Source organism: Canis lupus, chromosome 3 (assembly GCF_003254725.2).
Source record: "Canis lupus dingo isolate Sandy chromosome 3, ASM325472v2, whole genome shotgun sequence".
NCBI classification, from domain to species: domain Eukaryota; kingdom Metazoa; phylum Chordata; class Mammalia; order Carnivora; family Canidae; genus Canis; species Canis lupus.
Window position 1 is genome coordinate 59,894,305 of NC_064245.1, and position 23,980 is coordinate 59,918,284.

At 46.7% G+C, this 23,980-nt stretch overlaps 1 protein-coding gene across 4 annotated transcripts in view; it reads right to left on the reverse strand.

Moving 5' to 3' along the window:
• Positions 1-19,690, reverse strand: part of AFAP1 (actin filament associated protein 1) — a 142,279-nt gene extending 122,589 nt beyond the window's left edge. For 2 of the 4 annotated variants that reach the window (XM_049108525.1, XM_049108524.1), the window contains exon 1: positions 19,462-19,690. The gene's annotated coding sequence lies outside the window, so the exon portion shown is untranslated. The remainder of the gene's footprint in view (positions 1-19,461) is intronic. The other 2 variants (XM_049108523.1, XM_049108521.1) reach the window with 1 other exon arrangement.
• Between the last annotated feature and the right edge of the window lie 4,290 nt (positions 19,691-23,980).

The window sequence follows — 23,980 nt, forward strand, 5'->3', positions numbered from 1 at the left end:
GTTTATGGTGAGATTTAGGGCAGGGCTCATTTTGCTGCCCATAGATGTCCAGGTGCTCAGGCAACCAGCTCTACTTTGTAATGGGGAGAGAAGCATGCCAGTACATCACCCCTATCAGAGGCAAGCCTTGTTTTGTGAAGCTTTAATTCCAATTATATACTGGGCAATATAAAATGTTAAGTTTGAAATTTTGAAAAAAACATAGCTCTGAGTATTCTTATCTTAAAATTCTGATCTCTGCCTATGATATGAGATATTGTTGTCATGAATATCACAAATAAAGCCTAAACAAGAAGCTAAAACATATAATAAAAACAATTAGCACATGTGTCTCCTGAGTAGGATTTCATTTCCCATTTACTGGGGGAAGAAAGGGAGGGCATCACTGTAGAGCCCTGTGGCTGGATAATAAACGTGTGTGCTAAAGCAAACCTGAAGTGTACTTCTCTTTACTGTAAAACGTTAGGGCTGAAATTTAGACATTAAATACCCAAAATACTTCATATTCATGGAAGGCAGGATAGTTCAGTTCAAAATGACATCTTGGGTCAGTAACAAAGATGTGAAAAGGCAGCCACTTCAGGGCCATTCCAACCCAAGTTCAGCTTTTTGACTTCCAGGAGTTAAGAGCCCACGGAATCAGGATGTCTGTCTGACTCAGATAATCTGTGTTTGGTTCTGCTTCGCCACTTTCCAGCTATGTGACTTTAGGAGGCTCCCTCAACCACTTGGAGCTGACCGCCCTCATCATTACTGGGGGATAAACACCACCTCTCCCAGCCAGTTAACCAGAAAGTGAATATGTGCCAAGCTGCCTCACAGTGCCCGGCAGAGGGGCAGTCCTCATGATCCAAGGGAAGGAAAGACTCTTTTTCCCTTTCCCAGACTCACCCCACATGCAATCAGCAAAGAACAGCAAAAAAAAAAAAAAAAAAAAAAAACAAAAAGATTTGCTCCACTGTTAATAAGAAATCTTTAAAACCAAACACGGCAGGGAAGGAGAAGGAAGAGAGGGAGGCCAAGGAGGGAGAGATGCCTGGATAGCACTCATTACCCATGTCCTCCCTCCCAGGCGATCATAAGACCCCAGCAGCTGGGGCGGCACCTCCTCTACTCAGAACCGCCTCTCCCCAGGTGTTCAGAAATCACCAATACCTTGAGATGGGCTGGTGTTGTGCTTGGGGTAAGAGAGCTACAACCTCCTTAAGGAAACCACGGCACAGAAAGTGACCCACATAGGAGGTACCGACTGCTATAAATACTTGGTGGCAAAAGCTGATGTCATGCTTTCTGTACAGGAGACACCCAAATTAAACTTGCCAAAACAGCAGAGAAAGCATATAGCAGAAACCCAGCACTGTGGCCACAAGTCTGATGCTGCTGTCACAGACACATTTACAACCCAGTCACGGTGACCTCTGGCACCCATCTCCTGCCCTCTGTGCTCTTTCCACATTTCATAGAGCATCCTCACTGCAGACATACCATGTGGATAAACCAACACACTCCACAGCCCTACTGCTCTAACCCCCACAGCCCTTCAGTCAAACTGGGAAAGAGCAGGAGAGTCTAAGCCACCACATCTAGCACCAAACTCACTCAGCTGCTGGTAGGCAAATAATCTAGTCTCGGGTGACTCCCCTTCCCATAGGGTGGGGTGACAGCTCACCAACTAGAGGGGTGCTAGCATTGACCTTGACTCAGGTGGTTTGAAACACGGGCCACTCAATGTCAGGTGAGCCATCATAAAAACCAAAACCGAATCTCTGACAAATGTACAAGAGCTGAACTGAATGTAGAGAAAGTGGCTGTCCCAAGGGCCACCCAGCCACCCCCTCTCTGTGCCCCTTGGCCCCAACAGGGCCTGTCCCTCCTGCACTAGCAGGCCAGTACCCCACAGAGAACATAGTCCATAAACATTTCCTGAAATGAGTAGACATCCATCACTGCAACTTAGCAGGAATCTTTTCAAATGTGTCATCTCTCTTGGAAATAATTGTGTGAGCTGGAGCAGGAGGCTTCTCTCTACTACAGTTTTCTCATTTGCAAAATGATAAATGTTAACAATAATCACACTGACTCATAAAGTTGTTGTGAAAAATCATGGGACCCAATTCGTGAAACGAGCTTAACACACAGGACCAGGCACATGGCAAATTTTGCTCAGTAGAAGTCAGTTACCATCACTACAATTACCTAGCACTCCACGGCCTAGGTAAAAGAGTCAGTGAGGATGTCTCTGTATATCTGAATTATTTTCAGTGAGCATCTATTCTTTCTGCAAAGCTTTTTAGAGGAATACTGCCACTTTTCCAGAGAAGCAAGCTGCATCAGGAGGGTAAAAAGAAGACGAACCAGAGTGTCAAGTCCAGGCTTGGCGTACATGTGTGCACCATGGCCCACACTCCCGCAGACACAGAACACTGTCCCTCCACCTTCTCTCTTGTGGGATTATCCAAAACTTGGAGACTGAGATTTTTCTAAGAAACTTCATGACTTTTGCATGTGTCTTCCTCAGAGCAGCTGGGAGGTTTAGGTCACATCAACCATGCTGAGGGACTTGGAACAACGCTTCCTAACTCTTCCAGTGTGTGCACCTGCCCAGCACTGATAGCTTGCCCCTTTATGTCTGAGATTGGATTGCAATCCCTTATGGCCACAAACCCTTCTCTTTGTCACCCCCACCACACTTGGCACAGTACAGACAATGGAACAGTGAATAATTAGGCTAGAAGCCACTTAGAATACATATCATCACCATTCTACTCACAAAGACGTGGATCAGGGAATGAACAGGACATGTGTTTGGTAACTCTGCGAGTTATTACTTGAAGCAGGGCAGAGCCAGGTCTCCTGACTCCCAGAAGAGTGCTGGTGTACAGTCCCATAAAAATTATTCATGTGTTTTGCTTGCCTTGAAAGTACTCACTGCTATAGAAGACAAGCACGATTTCTCTGGGACTGCTCAGCCCAGAGTCCTGAATGCCCATTGTTGGAAAAACAATAAATCCCATGACATACTAAGATGAACCATCAGAAAGAGAATGTAGCTGACAGGGAAGGGAATTCACACAGATGATTAGCTCAGAGACCAAAACAAACAAAAAACAAAACAAAACAATCTGCATGAGTAGAAATATTAAGTCTGATGAGCAAATTCAAGACAGATCCACAACACTGGAAACATGATCATTAAAACACAGAGCTATCAGATAAGTGTGTACACACTTTAAGTATAGATCTAAAATTTCCATACTTTTAGAACGGGGGGTTATCTGGAAATTTGTCAGAAAGACCATTCTAAACAGTATTATTTGATTCTTACCACAAAAATAAATAAGTATACATTTATACACATATATACAGCTAATTCACATATCAATTATATTGCTCAGTTCATGTATTGGGAAGTTTGACAATATCAAAATTGTTATGCACAATCTTTTTGGACTAAATTCATAGTGTGGTATGCAATGGTCCATATTTGGGGGGCAGGTCACCCTTCTCTGGATAATAGCAAAATGCAGGGGATTTATAGGCAGATTTTATGCTGTGACTACACTGGATAAAGGAAAGGAAAGAATTTAATCATCAAGGGAGCAAATGTAATTGCTAAACTGCACTTGCTTCCCAAAACAATCTTGTAAGTCACATGGAAAATATAATCTACTGAACACAGACAACTGCTACAAATTGAAAGAATTCCTAGCAAGGTTCCCTTTCTCCTACCAAGAAGCTGGAATCTCTAAAAGACAAATGGCCTAGACTTTGCCCTTAGAATCAATCTGTATCAAAAGGTTTGAAAAGTCAAGACAATTTATTTTTTTAAGACTTTATTTATTTGAGAGAGAGAGAGAGAGAGAGAGAAAGCATGAGGTGGGTGAGGGGCAGAGGGAGAAGGAGAGGGAGAAGCAGACTCCTCGCTGAGCAGAGAGTTGCCTCATGTGGGGCTCGATCCCAAGACCCTGAGATCATAACCTGAGCCAAAGGCAGACACTTAACCAACTGAGCCACCCAGGTGCCCTAAGAGGTCAGGACAATTTAGATATGTTTTAACATTTAAAAGCAGAAAAACCTATGCTATTTTATCATCTGCATTGCCTTTTTAGAACTATCCTAGACTCAATAAAAAAATTCTCTTACTCTGAAAATTCCCTCTGCATACACATACATGCACGTACATATGCACACACACATGCATGGCCTATAATCCAGGAGAAGGAGTAAACAGTACATAATTATTAACTTGTCAAAGGTGATTGTATATTTTCTGCCAGCTTGCCTCCAAAGAATCAAATTTTGAAATTCAGAAGGCTAAATTCAGGTTATGGTTTACCCATATCTATGAGACCAGGCAAATTACGTAACCTCTCTTCACTTCAGTCCCCTACTCTTGAAAATAGGCGCAATTTTTCTTCTAACCTAGCTATAAGACTGGCAAAGAACAAACCATGTGAGGATGTACTGTACTGTCAAGGGTAGGGGAAGTGGGCACCCTTAAACACCAACAGGGGGAGTATAGAATAACGGGAATCCGGCATCACCCAGTCAGAATTTCAGGTGTGCACCAGCCTTTGACCCAGTAGCCCCACTTTAAGAACCATCTCATGAGCACACTTATGCTCACTTATGCACTTGTGTAGGAGTTACATACAACACAGCACTGCTTCTTATCCCAAAAGACTAGGGACAACCTACACATTGAATAATAGGGAACTGGCAGGAAATAGTGTTCATACTGCACCTACAGCTACAATTATCCATCGGGGCTTGACTGTGCTCAGAGAACCTTCAGGGACACAAAAGTAGCTGGTCACATAGTTCCAGAAGATAGACCAGGGACCAGAGTGGGGCTCACTCTCCAGGGCCCTGTGAATGTCACTCCACTGCTTATGTCACATAGTCAAAATACACAACTAAAGTATTTCTACCCTATTAAAAAAATAAGGTAATAATAATAATAGCTAACTCACAGGATCGTGTTAATTAAATAAGGAACAAGATGTCAGGCACTACCAAGAGTCTAAGGATGACAGCACAGTTTTAATCAGGGTGTCAGAGAAGGGTTTGTGGAAAGGGAGTATTTCCCACCTCAAAGGACAGGAAAGGTCAGAAGAGGTAGCAGAGCACAGATGAAGAATGGAAGAGCATACACTTGCATGAGTAGCTCTGACACTGGGCTTCAGAAATGGGCTTACACAACCAGCTGGAGTGTAAGGTTGGTGAGAGTAAGAGAGAAAGAAATTCAAACATCTAGGTATAGATGGCACCTAGACCACAAAACCCTTGAATGCCAAGCCAAGGAATCTGCCTTCTGTCCTAACAACGGAGAATCACAAAAGGGGTTTGTGCAGGCTTGGAATGCTCAAGGCAGGACGCCATGTGTGACTTAATCCAGACATAGGGCAGGGTGGAGAAGGCTTAGGAAGCTATCATAATACAGACAAGATGCAAGAGGGAAGATACGAGCAAGGGTCCTGATCCGGGGATCACGGTGCTGTCTCCACATACCAAGTACCACTCATGTATTTTTATAGCACTTCCAACTTCTATACAGAACCACATCTGTATTAACCATCTCAGGCCACCACAACAAAATACCATAGACTGGGGCATAAACAACAGAAGTTTATTTCTCATAGTTCAAGAGGCTAGAAGTCCAAGATCCAGGTGCCAGGGATCGACGCAGGCCCTGGGAGAGCTCTCATCCTGGCTTGCAGACGGCCACCTTCCCATGGTGTACCTGCATCGTGGAAACAGCACACAAGCTCTCCATCTCTTCTTACAAGGATCCTACTCTTCTTGGACCAGGCCCTACCCTTACACTCTCATCACACTCCATGCACCTGCCAGACTCCATGCAGGTACCATCACACTGGAGGTGAGGCTTTAGCACACGACAGAACAATGTTCCTTCAATCATGTTGAATTAGCAAATGAGTGAATAGCAACAAAAGTAAACTAGATGTCAACTAGATGTCAAAATTATTTACATTTATAACAGGGAAAGGCCAATTTAAAATTCCTGTGCTAATAAGAATGAGAAGCAGAGATCAATGAAAATCAGTCATAAAAATATTTCATTTGGGGGCTGCACATTCAGCCTTCCTTTAACCATACTGTGGCAGGTACCTGGGCTTTTACTCCTGGCTTTGCTACCAAAAACACTAGAGCATTTCCCGGCATCCCACTTTATCAGTGTGATCAGCTCAATATTCCAGTACCGATAAAGTTGACAAAACTGAACCTCACTGACCAGGTGGACAAGCAGAGACCAATCATGAGGTGCACAAGAAATGAGAAACACAGATTCTGGATCAACCTCGAAGCGTATGACAAAGAGCCAGCTGTGGACAAAAGCAGATTTTTGTAACGATGAATGAAACATGTAACCACGCTGAGGGGACATTACTGAAGCCTGTTTTAAATTTTGGAGGTAATGGCCCATGGTTTACAGTCGCTGTAATGTAAATGTCAGTGTGAAAAACTTCCAGGGGCCATATGATAGCTACAAAATTCCTGAGGTAGCTGTCATTTAACATTGTTACTGGCAATATTCTGCATACTGAATATACAAAAAGACAATGGCCAGACCATGTATAAAAACAACTCTGACCCACAGCCCACAGCGACTCACCCAGGGAGCCGCCCCTTACCCACAGTGATCCAGGCCCCTTACCCGCAGCCACCCGCCCAAGGAACCTGCCTGCTGTAAGTCAGATCTGCAGGAAGTCAGACTGCCGTCTCTCAGGACAATCCAGGAACCCAACAACAACCCCTGTGACAATGGGCCAGGACCTGATGGATAACGGACACCTGCCCTCATTTCTGTCCTGCTTCGGACTCAGCACCGACTGGAGAAAGCCAAACCCACTCCTCCCCTGGGAAGCTCCCCCACTGTTCCTCCTGCCTCTGGGTCTCTGCCAAGTGAGGGTGGCTGACCCCTTCCACAGCCAGCACTGGGAACACAGCTTTGCCTTTCACATGCTTGCTCTTCATCTATTTCCACAAAGAAAAGTCTTTCTTTTTCTCCAGAAGCGCAATACAGCGTGTCCCAAATCTGGAGACATCACTATATACCCTAGGCCCTTTCCACAAAGCCCCACTTACTGTGGTTCTTTAGTGCCTCCTCACCCACAAAGGAAGTAACTAGTGTTAAGGAAAGTTCAAGGGCTTTGGGGCCAAACCCCAGAGTTCATCAGCATCTCATTTCTCTACTTACAACCATGCGAACTTGAGCAACTCCCTTAACACCCCTAAACCTCTGTCTTCATCTTTAATAAAAATAATATTTACCGCTCAACTTGTATTAAAAGGGACTTGGTATGTTAAGTGGTTCACATATATACTCTCAGCCATGGGCACCTTTGTCCCAGCCACCTTGCCCCCAAGAAGAACAGCAAAACGCCTCAAGATGAGGCTGATGGCTCCTCATGCTGGTCCCTCAGTCAACGATGTGCAACAGCACCCAGACTCACGAAGAGTCACCAAAAAGACATTTGTTTCCATTTTTCAACTTAGGTAGAAGAGCTGTTCTAACTCATACTCAATGATCCATAATTAGGATGCGATTTGTCCACACCACCCCTTACTTCCATTTTTAGCAGATTCAGATGTCCCCTATTAACTCACCCTTAAATTGGCTTCAGAATCAAAAGCAAAACTTTAACCATCCACACCTTTCAGAGTGCCTTTCCCATGGAACTAGAACCTGGACACAGTTCAGTCCGCACAGACGCACAGTCCCCCCCAGCAGCTTTGGGAGACTGCCCTGGCCCCTGCCAGCACAGTACCGGGTCTCCGCCGCACTCGGCACGGGGGGGTTCTGAGATCCAGCAGGCATGTAGCTGCAAATCAATGATGCAAATTCCGCTGCCTGATGGTAACACACCCCACATCTCTGCTCTGCCACTCACTACCAAGTCAGAGGCTCTCATGCTCACACCTGCGCTGCTGCCCCCAAGAACTCCCAGGCTGGATGACGTTCTTCACCAGTGTCCACCTGAGCCAAAGCTGTAACTACTACCAGTAACGCCAATCGCACCATTCTACTCAGCACTCGCCAACGCCTCACACACACAAAGCACTTCACGTTCATTACCATGCACACCTGCTCCCCTTAACAAGCAGGCAGTATTTCCACGTTAAGAGGCTCACAGAAGTTACTGACAAGCCCAAGATTCCACACTGGTAATAAGGTGAGTGGCAGAGCCAGAATGCCAGCCCACATCTGGGGGGCCTGTGTCTCCACCATCAGCCCTGATTGCTCTCCCCAAGCTCAGTGGACAGCCGACAGATTACCAGCATCCAAAGCTTCAGAAACACCCTCCATAGTGGTACAAGGGATGGTTCAGTCTCGGGGAGGCAGGGCGCAGGGTGTGGATCAGTAAGAACCGTTTTGTTCTATGATGTTATCTCACCCAGACGACAGACTAAGTATGACGTGCAATGTCCCTCATGCACAGGACAGCAGCTTCCTTTGTAGTCCCCAAATACAGGTGCAGCTGGCATGTGGTTGCACAGGCATGATAACACCCCTCTGGGCCTCGCCTGACAGGTGGCCAGCCCGGTGGGAGACCTAGGATCTTCTCTCACAGCCCAGGCTGGCCTAATGCACTAAACATCAAACACTTAACACATTCATGACAGATAGATGGCTCCTTTGCTATGGTCACTTCCTGCCCTGCACTAAAAATACTGTGAATTCAGGAAAAGCCATCCAAGTGGGACCAGCTAGCTGGAATCTTCAAGGACCCAAGAAAGCCTCAGCTACTCAGTTCCACTGTGGGAACCCCACTCCTCCTCCACCCACAGTCCATCTCCAAACCATGTCCTCTGTGGCGTCATCCCCACCGGCCACCACTAATGTCCCAGAGCATCTGGTTCCCACCTCCACCAGCATCTGTCACAAGCCCAAGAAGCCAATCAACACATGCCTGCCCCTCTCCCCTGCAGCCCCAAGGGCTGCCCGGGCTGGGAGTCCTACTCTCAGAGGAGGTGCTCTAACTGGCGTGTGGCTGATGGAGTGAGTGCAGGGGACACCGGGCATGGACCACAAAGAGCTCCCTGCAGGTCAAAGGCAGCAAGAGCCACCAGGCTGCCAAGCAGGAGTTGCTGGCTGTGTTTAGATACATCATGCAAAGCTCCATTATGACAGTTCCTGGACACACCAGTCAATTCAGTGTCCAGACACCAAGAAGTCCCAGCAGAGAAAGAGGTCCCTGCAGCATGGAGTCAAGAACACAGGCTTTGGGAGTAGCATTTGAATTCTACTTACTATGTGATCTTGGGCAAGTTATTCAATGTCTCCCCCTCTCTTGTTTTTAAACTGAGATATAACTGACATACAACATAATGGTTTGAGGTATACAACCTCAGGATTTGGTATATGTATATATTGTGAGGTGACCACCATGATAAGTCTAGTTCACATGCATCCTGTGATTACCAATTTTTCTTCTCGTTGATGAGAAGTTTTAAATACACCACATAAACTGGTGACTCTAATCCCCAGGAGTCTCCTCTCATTTTGTCAGCTGCAAAATGAGGACATGATCTACCCCCCAGAGTAGCTGCAAAGGTAAAGCCAGGTACAGATGTAAAGTGTCTGGCACAGTGGGGCATGGTAAGCACTCAACCAACAGGGGCAGTAGTGATGGTGGAGGTGATAGGTGATACAGGACCCCAAGCTTCTCAGAAGGTCCTACAGACCAAATGCTGGTATTCCCTCAAAATTCCTATGTTGAAACTGACCCCAAAGGGATGGTCTTAGGAGGCAGGCCTTCAGGAGACCATCAGGTCATGAGGGTGGAGCTCCCCTGAATGGGATTAGTGTCCTTATAAAGAAGATCCATGAGAGCCCCATTATCCTTTCACCACATGAGTACACCACAAGAAGATATCATCTGTGAGCCAGGAGGTCCCACACCAGACACTGAATCAGTCAACACCTTGATTTTGGACTTTTGGCTTCCAGAACTCCGGATATAAATTTCTGGTGTTTACAAGCCACCTGGTCTTTGGTATTCTGCTCTAGCAGCCTGAATGGACTAACATAGAGGGTCACTCTTCAAGAACAGGAAAATTGAAATAACCCATCCGAAGAAAAAACTCAAGTAACTTACGACCTCCCAAAGTACAAATCTGAATTAATTGGGAAGAGGGGATTTTCACAAGAAAATATCATGCCACATGTCCTCAAGATTTATCCTGATTGTCACTTTCACTTTTGTTTCCACATCAGAGAGTTAACATAACTGAGAATTGCATGCTGTAAATGTTCCCAAAAACCCTTTACTAGTCAAGAGCCGTTCACGATGTAGGCTCCAGAACAATTTTTGGATGCATTCTTCTTTTCTCTTTAGACATCTGTCACACATATCTTCATCAAATACCCACCACTAGGCCTGTGTCTTGCTTCCAAGAAGCTGTTTCTGTACACTACTTCTGCTAGAAAGTTCCAGACTAGCTGACAGCCCCAAACCTAGCTCCACCCACCATGGCTAAAAATACCCCTCGTATGCAGCACCAATACCTAGTGTCCAGAACAAGAACTCATCATTACTACTACTTCTTTCTCCTTTAATATTTTTTATAACTAAAAAATGACCCCAATTTCTCAATGCTGCCTGCCCCCAGCAATGCTGCATACCACATGTATGGGCACGATCAACCACGAGCATGCCAGGTCAAGTAAAAGGAAACAAGGGTTTCCAAACTCTGAACACACTGACGGCAGCAGCACAAAGAGTACTGGATGGACACTCTTCTATTTACAAAGTGGTGGGCAAAATTCAGCTGTGACATGCATGGATGGGAAAGAAATGTGTTTAAAGAGGGTGTTTGGAAACATACTAACACTATGTCTCATGCCTCCAAGGAATGAAAGGTAATCCTTTTTTCCATATTGAAAAACAGATAATGGGCTGAAAGGTAATTTTTCTCTCAAACTGCAGTAGTGTCATGAAACTACTATCAAATATTTCAGGCTTTGTTAGATAATAACTAAGAAGTCATGTAAAAATAAACCTTTCCTTCAGGATGCACAGTGCAAAAAAACCACAGCTGACCATATCCTTGAAACAAGAAAGGATAGCACTTTAAAATACATATATTTTCGGGGCATGTGGGTGGCTCAGTCTGTTAAGTGCCTCAGGTCATGATCTCCGGGTCCTAGGATTGAGCCCCGCATTGAGCTCCCTGCTCAGAGGAGAGCCTGCTTCTCCCTCTCCCTCTGCCTGATGCTCTGTATACTTGTGTGCTCTCTCTCTCTCTGTCAAATAAATAAATAAAATCTTTAAAATACATGTATTCTTTTTTAGGAACTAAAAGGAATCCCTAATATTAAAAAATAAAAAATTCATAGAAAGGTTTACAGAAAAGGCTGGAGAAATCTTCCAAAAAGGAAAACAGAGGACACAGAGAAGTGAGTAAATAGAAGAGTGCAGAAGACCTGTAGAGGAACGTGTGCTTAGAATAAAGAACAGGCGCCCACAAATGGGGCAGGCCCACCAAATGCATGATACCAGGAACAAAAACAAGACCCACATTGTGACATGACCATCACAAAATTCCCAAACACCAAGAACAAGGACCTAAAAGATTACACAAAGGAAAATGTGGGTTACCTAAAAGAAAAGGCTTTGGACACACTATCACATTGGAACATGGAATTCTGAGCTATGTCTTCAAAATTTTGCAGGAAATTATTTCTGGCCTAGAATTCTATACTCAGATGATCAACTACATGTGAGAGTAAAATATTCCAACATTAGAGGAGATCTCAAAAAGACATATATTTCTTTAACAGCTACTGGTGTATATGTTCAACCAAAGGAAGAGAGAAAACTAAAAAAGGAGGAATCTTAACCCAAGAGAGAGTGAAAGGAACTCTTGCAGCAGGCCTAGCAAGCAAGCACAGAGGAAAGACAGCAGGATGGGAAGTTCAGAAGTATTATCCAAAGTAAGTGATAAAATGGATGATTACCTGGTGGGGGTGAATGAACTGAAAGGAGATTTACACTTCTGGGGTGAAGGGTGAATAAAGGACAGATACAAAGAAAACTAAGCAAAACAAACTCCAGGGGGAAAAAATGAAATATGATCAAGATAGACTAAGCATCTCAGCTGTGAATAACATCTCCACAGTTGTCATAAGTGCTGCTGAATTCTTCAGCAAAATCTTTAACGTAATCACACAGAGAGAACAGAGTGGAAAGAGGTGGCAGTAGGAGCAGGCAGTAGGGTAAGTGACCTAAATTGGCTTCAAAATAGTAGGATCTGGAGGAAAGAGCTGAAACATTAAAATGATGGCCTCTGAGGAGCGGGGAATCAGGGTGGAGAAGGGCGGAGTAGGTGATTGCTGTGTTTTTGTTCTAAGTCTCGCAGAACTTTTGACTCTTAAAACTATCTGCCTCTAGAACTTTGTTCAAAATGAGTATTAAATTTTTAAACAAAATCTGATACTTGACTAGCAAGAGTATCACACTGAGTGGTGTGTTAAACTTTCTGGAACCCAGCCCTGCTGAAAATGAATGGCAAGCTGGAACTCCTCTTCCCACTAAACATGCACACAGGCACAGATACACAAAATGTTTGCCCAAGATCACAGGCAGTTCATAAATTCCTGAAGGCCAGCTGAAAAGCCTTAGAATTCTACATTCTATTTTCTTACAGGAAGTTTATTTCAAACCAAAGCTTGTCATTTATTGTAAAGGAAAAAAAATCCTTATGAAAAACTATTAAAAACACCTACACGATCAAATGAGGTCACGCTTGGTCTTAAACACTTGGTAATCATCACCAGTTGTTTCCTTGACCACAAAATGCACCTCATTCCTAATTATCAATGAAAGTGCCAACTTTGTTTATTGGCCTTTGCCTCAGCCTTGAAACAGACTCTCTAAAACTCAGGAATGTGAATCCCTATTGGGTTGACTCAGCTGTTTCCATTCTAGAAATGGACGAAGAATCACGCGCTCTCTACCCCATGAGGACAGAGTCCTTCATGTAAACCTTGAAAAGGCAAAGCCCCAAATGCCCTCCATGGCTGGTTTTCCTAATGGAGGAATTATTCTAATGACTGACTTCTTGGCAAAACTTCTCTAATCAGAGAGGACCACTTAAGTGGTCTAAATGCATAAAAGTTACTCTGCTTTTGACTGACCTGTCTCTGGTGCTATAAACCCCACCCACCGCTCAATAGCAAGTCAGAACTATCTCATCACTTAAAAGGGATCTTAAGGATCCTGCCGATTGGCTTAAAATTTTGGTGCCTTCATTAACTGATATATCAATTAAGATAACTAACAATTTCATCAGCTGCTGTCATAAATGGATCAACTAATTGTGGAAGGCAAAATATTGGTCCCCAAAGAGTCTGTGCTCCAATCTCTGGAAGCGGTGATTATGACATATTCCATGGCATAGGAACTTTCCTACAGGCCTTAGATAGGGAAGTTATCCTGGGTTATCTACGTGGGCCACAGCTAATCACATAGTTCTCTTAAAAGCAGAGAACCTTCTCCAGGTAGAAGAAGAGATGTGGCAAAAGGGGAAGTCAGGGAGCCAGAGCAGGCTTCGGTGGTTCCTGCTGGTTCTGGGCTCAGGGGGTTGTGTGCAAGGACCAGAAGAGGCCTCTATGAGCTGTGGGCGGCTCTCCGGCTGACAGCCAGAAAGGAACCAGAGGCCCAGTCCAACAACTGCAAGAACTAAATTCAGCTGATAATTTGAACGAGCTTGGAAGCAATCAGCATCCCTCAGATTCTCCAGGAAAGAACATAGTCCTGCCCACACCTTGTTTTTCACCCGGTGAGGCCAGAGTCAGGCTTTTAACCTAGAGAACTGTGAAATAACAAATCTGTATTTTTTTAAAGCCACTAAGTTTGTGGTGATTTGTTACAGCAGCCACAGGAAACCCATACAGTGGTAGATGTGAAAATACCCAGCAGAGTGCCTATCACATTGTTGACATTGACAAGAATAAACTGACTTAAGTCAGCAGACAGGGATGGCCATCCAAACACTATAGATTTGTTCTGACAAATGCAGATTCTAGGAATTACAAATGCGGAGAACATTCTACAAATTTTAGGCTTCGGGTAATTCACTGTCCTTCAACTAGAAACCTACAGATACCTGTCTTGCCTGATAAACTCTAAGTGGCACATGAGAATAAATGCTGGATTGTGCACACCAGCTCGGCCCCCAAACACTGCTACATACCTATGGCAGCACTTACTACACTACACGGAAATCATACGCAGCTATGCTTCTCCCCTGGACTGTGGAGCCCCTCACCTAAACTCCACGTGGGAGTCATGGCGACGTTCCACCTCGTTATTTCCGCCACCTACCACAGTACTTGCACACGTCACAGGTAACCTGTATAAAGGTTTGGTGAGCTGCATGACGGTATAACTTAACATCTGTGTATAAGAGGTAGATTCTTTGAGGGCCAGTACTGTGTTTTATTGCCGTTATATTCCTCCCACTGCCAGTGCCTGGGAGCTCAGAGGCATGGAGCAGTCTGTAGGGAGGAAGAAAAAAGAAAGGAGGGAGAGAAAGAGAAACTAGAAAGTGCTGCACTGTCTCCATAGCAGGCTGGCCTGCAGAGGGCGAGGGCTCCAGAAACCCTGAAATCAGGTTCTCACTGATGCCCACTGCTCTGCTCATACTGGGGATTTCTAACGGGCACAGGTGAAGGCTTTGCTGACCTTGACCTAAGCCTGCCTCCTGCCCTCTCCCACCTCAGGCTGAGGAACTGAAATGTCAAGAAAGAATGCTTCGTTAAAGGAGCATCCATGAGATCACACCAACCTGAAGAGACTGTCAAAGGCTACATTAGACACATGCCACAGTCTTTCTGAGAAAGGATTAGTGGTGACTCAACATGTTTCCCCACAATGCTGAAGTACTAAACAGCACTGCTCAATTAAAGATAAAAAACAATCCTAAATGAAGTTGCCTGACCACAGCTCATGCTAAGGATCACCTGTACATTACAAACATTTAGAGTTCCGAAGAACATCCTGGATCCATCAAATTGTTAATGAAGCATTTTTTTAAAAATCCTTGGCAACATAATATTTTACAACTTGCAAATTGCTCTATGTCCCTGATTTCATGTCGTCCTCAGAACAACCTCCTAAGCCACATGGAAGAGGCATAATTAACAGCTAACTCCACTTTACGACTGAGGGAGCTTACGTCCCAAGAAGCACATGGACTTCATGAAAGCCATCCTAGGACTGAGTCTGTAGCTCACATCTCCCATCCAAGAGAACCCAAGTCAGTGGTCTTCGCTGTGTCACTTATATTTACATCCTACCAATATCCAAAAAGATTGTGAGGTAGCCTGTGGTAACAGACACCTGGTGAGGACTTCAAAATGAAAAGGAAGGAAGAAAATCCATTTGGCGGGTGATATGGGGTGTAAGGTGGAGGTGAACGTTGACCACCAAAGACCAACTTTAAGGTAAATAATACATTAAAAAAAAAAAAAAACAGGTGATTCACAGAACATCATAATCTTTAAAAAAAAAAAAAAAAAAAAAAAAGGAAGCATCATCAGTCCCTGAAAGCCGGGTAAATGAGACTTTGTGTTTGAGGCCCCAGGTGAGAATGAGGGGTCTTCTCTTCCTTCAGTAAAGAACAGGAGAGGACAGCTTTGAAATACAGAGTCCAAACTCCACCATCTCTATCCACAGGCATTCCATTCCATAGGAGACTCCTTTTCATTGGATCCATATAAAAGCCCAACCGGCTATGAATGACATGGTCATCTGGACACAGAACAAGCATTAACTAGTTAAGTTCCAGTAAGAATATCAGTACAACCTAAGAAAACCACCAAGAAGATCCAATTGAGTCTCTAAAGGCCTCCAAAAATAAAATCACTAATAAAACAAACTGCATGCAGCATGTAACAAAGCAATTTTTTAAATTAAGACTGCAAACCAAAAAAAGGACAAAACTCCTACTGAGTTCAGTGAAAATCGTAATTCAGTGGCATCGCTACCAGACAGCTTAGCCTCTATTTTTAATCCCTGTAATCATCCAAATAAGAATAGCAGAGAAAACTGTGTATCCTTTCTACAGACATGTGGCTTTCAGAAAATCAAGCACACCAAATTCCCATCTTACCAAACATAAATCAGAGAGGAGATTAACAGTTTAAAGGATTAATTACTATACTCCTTAGAATTGGATTTTTTTTATAGGCCATTTACCATAGGATGTAATTTTTCTGCAAGCAACAATTTTAAACTGTGCTTTAAGCTGGTACATAAAATCACACACAGCTACTCAAGGCACCCTCCAAATTCCACTTATTTTAGATGCCCTAAATTAAAATCTCTGTTAAAGAAATTTTACTGGGATATACAGAAACCTACAGTTGGCCGTCTTCACATGACACTCAAAAGATCAACAAAATGCTCCAGACAAGAGCTCTGTATCCAATGACTTCATTAAGGAAAACATCAAACCAATATGATATGATGCAGATGTTGCAAGTACAACATAATTATGAAGAATATGCAAGACAGTATCAAAATGTTGCTTAAACTTCCATCATAGACTCTTTAAATCTGAGACAAAGTATACACCCATGCACCTAAACTTTTTGAAGAAAAGAACTTCCACTTTGAACCTATATTTTCAAAGATCTCCATTATTTATACACCCCTCACTAAGAGAGCTTTCCTCTGTTCTATGTGGTTGAAATAATTAAAGGTTTAGGGCTAAGAAGATTCTTCTCCAGCTTAAGATCCCTCAAAGGTGAAGAAAATGAAGCCCAGAAGGGGTAGCTTTGCAGGAACAAACAGTAACTTAATTCTGAAGCTAGAATTAGACCCAAAGAATGCTAATCAAGTACTCTATACTCACTTGTTCTGTTAACACTAGGAAGTAACAGCAAATATTATTCTAAAAACCCTTTGGAGAACTGAAGAATTACAGATGTTAAATCACATGAAATATCTAGAACCATGGTATAGAAAAAAAAGAAAAAACCCTCTCAATTAAATATGCCTCTTCTGAGCTCTGGATACAAACTGTGCCCACCTCTATCAGGGCATTTATCACACTACGCTACCACTCTGAGCTGACCACTCTGTCCTCGAAGACCACAACTCTGGAGGGCAGGACGTAAGATTTCAGGGAAGGTTCCCGGGAGGTAAACTGACAGGTAAGAATGGGTAAGAGGAGCTAGGTCAGCAGCTGCAGGTGGGGGAGCGGGGTCTGCATGCTAAGTTTGGACTGTAAAAAAGCAACAACTGCATTATTACATTTTCATCTGAGACTCCTGTTATTTATATACCATCATGTTCACAAAGAATTTCAGTTTGGATATTAGAACTACTTCTGCCTAGGCCTTATCTTGGACCAGAACAAAACACTCTGTTAAAGGAAAAGACTGTTGGGACACCTGGGTGGCTCAGTGGTTGAGCGTCTGCGTTTGGCTCAGGTCATGATCCCGGGGTCTTGAAATCGAGTCCTGCATCAGGCTCCCCACGGGGAACCTGCTTCTCCCTCTGCCTGTGTCTCTGCTGCTCTTGGTGTCTCTCAAGAATAAATAAATAAAATCTTTAAAATAAATAAAGGAAAAGACTGGTTCAATGTCACATCCCCCAGGGAAGACAATCATCCCTAGGACATTATAGGTGTTTCCACTTTATTTAAAGGACTGAAAGATTAAAAAGCCTGCCAGGTAGCCTCAAGTCCTGACATCAGGCTGAAATCTGAGTTTCTCCACTCCACAACCTCTCCCTCCCCATCGCTTTGTCAACTTGACCTCTAACTGTAACCGCCTTGGCCTCATTCCGTGGGTGTGGATTCTCCTCCTTCAAATGCATTTTCCAGCCCGCCAAATTCTTGCAAGAGTTTCCTCCACTCTCCAGGCGCTGAACGCTACAAAGTTAAATCTGGCTTTAAAGATTTTTTTTTTTTTTTTCAAATTCCCAGTCCTAACGGAAGAAATCAAGAAGCGCTGGGCAGAGGGGCTCGGCTCCCTCCAATCAGAGCCGGCTGTCTCGCCGGAGCAGGAAACTGCAGCCAGGGCCTGAAGCACGGTCCCTGGGCGCAGTGACAGCCCCGCGCTCCTGTGGGACCTGGCTGTGGAGAGGGGTGGGATCCCAGAGAAGGACAGCCCTGAGATGCCGCTCCCCGTTTCTGCTCATTTGGCAACGAAACAATAAAAGAGCAAGTCAGCTGTCCCACTCAGGCCAATTGAGCCTCTGTGCACAACCCGCTATGCCCGGCCAGGTTCCACCTCCAGTGCAAGGGCCCCTGACCACACACACACACACACACACACACACACGCGTGCATGCGTGTGGAAGGGAGGGGGGATCACACCCCTACAAGCCTGGGGGGCGGGAGGGGCAGAGTCAGGGAGGCCAGGACACCATGAGCGGGGCTCCACGAAGGGCCATGGTTGGCAACGTGTTCATCTAAGCAGGCACCGGGATGAGGAGCCACAGAAAGAGCATCTCACTCTCAGGGTGCCCAGGACCCCCAAGATGGCAATCCATGCAGTCATCCCCAACGAGACAGTGACCCGGTCACAGCACCGGGGCAGGGAAGACAGAAACCGCCTCTCCCACTCGAAGGCAGTCCTTTGCAGACACACCACAGGGGGACAGGGACCGAGGTCGTGGTCCCGCTCTGGGAGATCAGAATCCCTGCACAGGGGTCTATAGAGGCTCACAGCAGGCACAGAGCCCCCCCCACCCCGTGCCCCCCAAGGCGGAGACAATGCCCAGGCGCCAGGTCAGCACGGCCCGTCCTCCCAGCGCTCAGGGCGGCAGCCGCCACCTTCCGCACCTTCCCGCGGTGCTGGCCTGGACCTGCCACACCCGGCCCGAGACCCCCGCCCAGCCCCGGACCCCATCTGACCCCTGGACCTCCACCTAACCAGTCCCCCAAGGCCCCGGTCGGGTCTGGGGACCCTGCCCTGCCGAACACCTCGCCCAACTCGGGGCCGCCGCCCGGGACTCCTGCCACCTGGGACCTCCGCCAGGCCCAGCCCGGCCGCTCGGCCGGGGACCCGCCACCGGCCCCGAGACCCCCACCGGCCCTTGCCTCTCGCTGGCCCCGGAACCCGGCCCGCTCCGGACACCCTCCAGCGCCGGGACCCCCATCCGGCCCCGGGACCCCCGGTCGGGCCCCAAGAACCCCAGTCGGGCCCCGGGACCCCCGTCCAGCCCCGGCACTCCCCAGTCCGGCCCCAGGGACCCCCGTGCGGCCCCGGGACCCCCCAGTCATGCCCCGGGACCCCCGTGCGGCCCCGGGAACCCCCAGTCCAGCCCTGATACCTCCCGTCCAGACCCGGGACCCCCCAGTCATGCCCCGATCCCTCCGTCCGGCCCCGGGACCCACACCGGCGCTGCCCCCCGCCCGACCCCGGCCCCTGCCCCGCCCTGCCCGGCTCGGTCCGGCCCGGCCCCGCCGCCGCCTCACCTCCGGCCCCCCGCTCAGCGGCGCCCGCTCGGAGCCCAGGGGCACGGGGCTGAGCAGCCGGCGCAGCCTCGGCCGCCGCAACAATGGAGCCCCGGGGCGGGGCCGCCGCCGCCGCCGCCGCCGCCTCTGCCCGTCTCCCGCTCGGGCTCGGGCTCGGGCTCGGGCTCGGGCTCCGCGCGGAGCAGCTGCCGGCGCCAGGCTGCGGCCGGGCTGGAGCACCGCGCAGGCGCACACGCCCCGCCCGCGCCCCGCCCGCGCCCCGCGCCCCGCCCCCGGCGGCTCCCGGCGCTCGGGACCCGCCCCCCGACCAATGGGGAGGGAGCCGCGCGCGGGGGGCGGGGCCGGGGAAACAAAGGAGGGGGCGGGGCCGCGCCGGGGCGGGGCTGCGGGGTCCCCCGGAGCTGGGCGGCTGGCGGCCGAGTCCGCGGCCGGAGCCGGGAGGGCCCCCCGCGTTGTGCCCTCGGGGCCTCGGGGGCGGCTCCGCAGGCTGTGCTCGCCCCAAACCCGCAACGCGGGCTAGTAACGTTGGCTTGCGTAACAGACAGGGAAACTGAGGCCCGAGAAGCCAGATCACCTGCCGCTCCAGGTCACAGCCTTTCTATTCACTGACTCATCTTTTATTCATCCGACAAGTATTTTCGCAGCACAGGCGACGTGCACGAGGAGTGGCGGGGAGGCAGACTTGGTCCTCCCCTGCAGGACAAGACACCTCTCGGGGTCACTGTAACGCATGATGAAAGAGCCAAGAGCTAAGCTTGTTTCCCTTTCCTACCTCAAAGCTTTCGTGGTGTTTATATTTTGCACCTGAAATGCCATCCTGTCACCCCCACATATTTAAGTGCAGATCATCCTGAAAACCTCTGTCTTCATTGTATTTGATCCTTTGGCATCATCCAACACATATTCTGGGTTTCTCTCTACCTCACTAGCTGCTCCTCCTCCAGTCTCTGGGATCCACCCCTCGCTCTGCCCAGCCTCTACATCTTGGGGTGCTAGGGTAGCCCATGGCTGGGGCCAGGTGGAACTCTCTTACCAGGAAATCTCATGCTCTTCCAGGCTATCTACATACTGTGGTGATGGCCAGGTCTCTATCTCCAACCCCACCTGACCTCTCCCAGATCCTCAGCTGGATGCCCACGAGGCATTTCAAACTTCTCATGGCCAAAACAAGTGCCTTATTTAACACCCCCAAACGAGCTCCTCTACATTCTTCTTGTTCTCAGTAAATGGCCTCTCCATCTACACAGTTGTTCAGGCTAAAATCTGAAATCCATCCTTGAGTGTTTTATTTCCCCTGCTCCTTGATACAATCCCTCTCTGCCTTCCCACCACCTTCACAGCACCAGCTGGGGTCCCCCCCCCTCCACCATCCTCAATGAAGTGTGAACTTTCTAGGCCAAGGCAGGACTCTGACTCACTTCTGTGCACAGAATGTAACCTGGTGCCCTGAAGATACTCAGAATGGTGATAGAATAGATGAATAAATGGATAAGGTCCCATCTCCTATATATGCAGACACATACACACACAGTCTGACTTCCAAATTGATTTGTTAGACAAATTCCTCCATGAATATAAGAAGCTTTCCTACTCCTCTCCAGTCAGTGTGATTTGGGGATGTCCTCAGAGAATAGGAAAATAACATCCCAGAGAGTAGTTAGTACAAAGGATGGTCACTCCAGGCTTCAGACCTTTGCACATACTGCCCTCTGCCTGACACATCATTCTCCCTATACTAGCCAACTCCAACTGACCTTTCCAGTCTCTCCCTAAATGTCACTTTCTCCAGGAAGGCTTTCCGAGCACAACTGTGATAGACACACCTTCAGGTGACCCCCAATGAGTCACACCTTTGTATGATCCCCTACCCTGAGTGCAGGCAGAAACCGTAACAGCTTCTAGCCAATGTAATGTGGCCAGCATTTATTGGTGGGGTATCACTCCCATGGTCACATGATATTATGTAAGAATTCATCTCAGCAGACCACAGAGAGAGGTTGTACTCACAGGCTTTGAAAAAGTCACCTGCCATGCTGTGAGGTGGCCTTTGGGGAAACCCACCTGGCTGAGAGTCTATTGGACCTGAGGACAGCCCCCAGCCAACAATCAGCAAAAATCTGGGCCCCCTATCATGCAGGCTTAGAGATACAAATTCAGGCATCGAGCTGAATGAGCTTGAGAGTGGATTCTTCCCTAGTGAGGCCTCCAAGTGAGGATGCAGCCTGGCTAACAGGTTGAGTGAAGCCTTTGGTGAAGCGTGAGCAGAAGACCCAGCTAAAATGTAGCCTAGAAACTGAGTTAAGATATGTGTGCATTGTGTTAAGCTGCTACATTTGTGGTCATTTCTGATGAAACAGTAAAAAACGAATACCAGGTCCCCTTCCCCATACACACATTCACACACCCTGTGCGTCTTTCTGGCATCCATCACAATTACACGTATTTGTTTAAAACCTCTCTCTTGCCACTAACACTGAAAGCCCATGAGAATATGAATGGGATTTGTCTTGCTCACCCTGTGCTCCAAATACCCAGCACAGCTTTGTTCCAGGGCAGTCGGTTGGAGATTGTTGGCCCTCCCTGCAATCCTTTCCAGCCCCTTTTCCCTGGCCATATTCCACCCTATAGACCTGAATAGTGTCTTGTCTTCCCAGCCTCCCTCACAGCCTGACGTGGCCATGTGACATTGTCCTGGCCAGTGAGACACAGTGGAAGTTGGCTGAAAGATTTCTAACAGTGGTGCCCTCCAGCCAATTTGGATCATGCCTTGAGAGCTGATTGTTCATTGTTTAAGAATTTTACAAAGTCACTTATTAAACACAGTCATTACTTAAAAATCAAATGATATAAACTTATGATTAAAGGTTATATTAAAAACAAAGATAAATAAATATTCAAAATGGATGACTTCCTAGTTATTTTACTACAGTTTACATTTACCTACGCTATCGGGGGATTTACATCTGTATTCTGTAACTGTGAGATAGAAATACCATATGATGTTGTGCTACTGGCATCTCTTCCCATAGCTGCAGTCAGCATTGTCATTGAAATTAGATGTGAGAGTATTTATAGCACAGAAATTGGTAACGACTGTAGATCAGGACTTTCTTCCTTCCACCCATCCCCCAGAAGGCAGTAATTAAAGATCTACCAGCATATCATTAGTTTCCAGGGAAGGTTTTCCTCTTAGGGGAAAAGGAATCAGCACCGTTGACGCTGTCAGTGGCAGAGACATTCATTACCTTTGGACACGCATGTGATATCTGGATCCTTAGCAGCCACTTCACAACCATGAGCAAAGTCAGAATCAGAGAGATTCTGACCCTTGCACCCTTGAGCCACTGAATCAAGGGGAGGAACCACCTACCTCCAGATTCTCCATTCGGTAGGAAAAAGCAAATCTCCTAGTTGTGTAAGCCAGTGTTAATCAATTTTTCTGTTACTTACAGAATTCCTAATGGACACATACAGGCATTCAACAAATGTCTGTCACATGGAGAAACTCAGCCTGAGTCTCCTTCCTCATCAGGGGCCATCCTGTTTGGGCTCCACATTCACTGACAAAGTCACCACCCAATGGACCAGTCCAGGTAGGCTTCACAGCTCTGACTAGTAGAAAGATGTGGAAATGAATGTTGGGACAGCCTAGCACCTCCGAAAACAAAGCCAGTCCCTGTTTGCCACTACAGCCCTTCTGATGTAAAGAGAATGTTCATTCAATAGGAAAATAAATCAGAGTTATAGACCTCAAAGTTGAACTGATACTCTGTGGAAACTTCTGACCGGGTTCAATAAAGCAAAGGGCTACTAGGTGGAGTTTGTGACCTGAGGCCTCTTCCTAGACTCTTCCAATAACATGTCTCTTGAGGAAAAATATAAATACAAACTATTTAGAGGCCAAAGTAAGCTGTATTTCCATGACACTTTTGACTCAGTCTTCCTAGATTCTGGAGCTGAGAGGCAGCAAAGGCGATCCATGGCAGCTGGGCCCAGTTTAAGATGTGCGGTCAGTTCAGAAAACCTCCAGGCTGCTATGCCAGCCATCTGTGGCCATGTAACAAAATACCCCCAAACCCAGCACTTTAAAACAAATGACATTAGGGGCCCCTGGGTGGCTCAGTGGTTGAGTGTCTGCCTTCAGCTCAGGTCCTGATCCTGGAGTCCCAGGATCAAACCCCATGTTGGGTTCTCTGCTCAGTGGGGAGTCTGCTTCTGCCCCACCCCTGCTCCTTCTCTCTCTCTCTCTCTCTTACAATTAATAGAATCTCAAATAATAAATAGAATCTTTAAAAAAATATAAAAGTGATTTTTTTAAAAAGCAGTCATATAACAAACATCATATACTGGTGAATAACAATGAGAATTACAGATGACTCCTTACCAGAAATAAGTGAAGTCAAAAGACAATGAGACAGTCTTATAATGTTGAAAGAAAATGGGGGGGGGGGGGGAAGAAAAGAAAAACCCTGTCAATTCATCTCTTCCAAAACCTACCAGCATTTACGTGCCCTGGCTT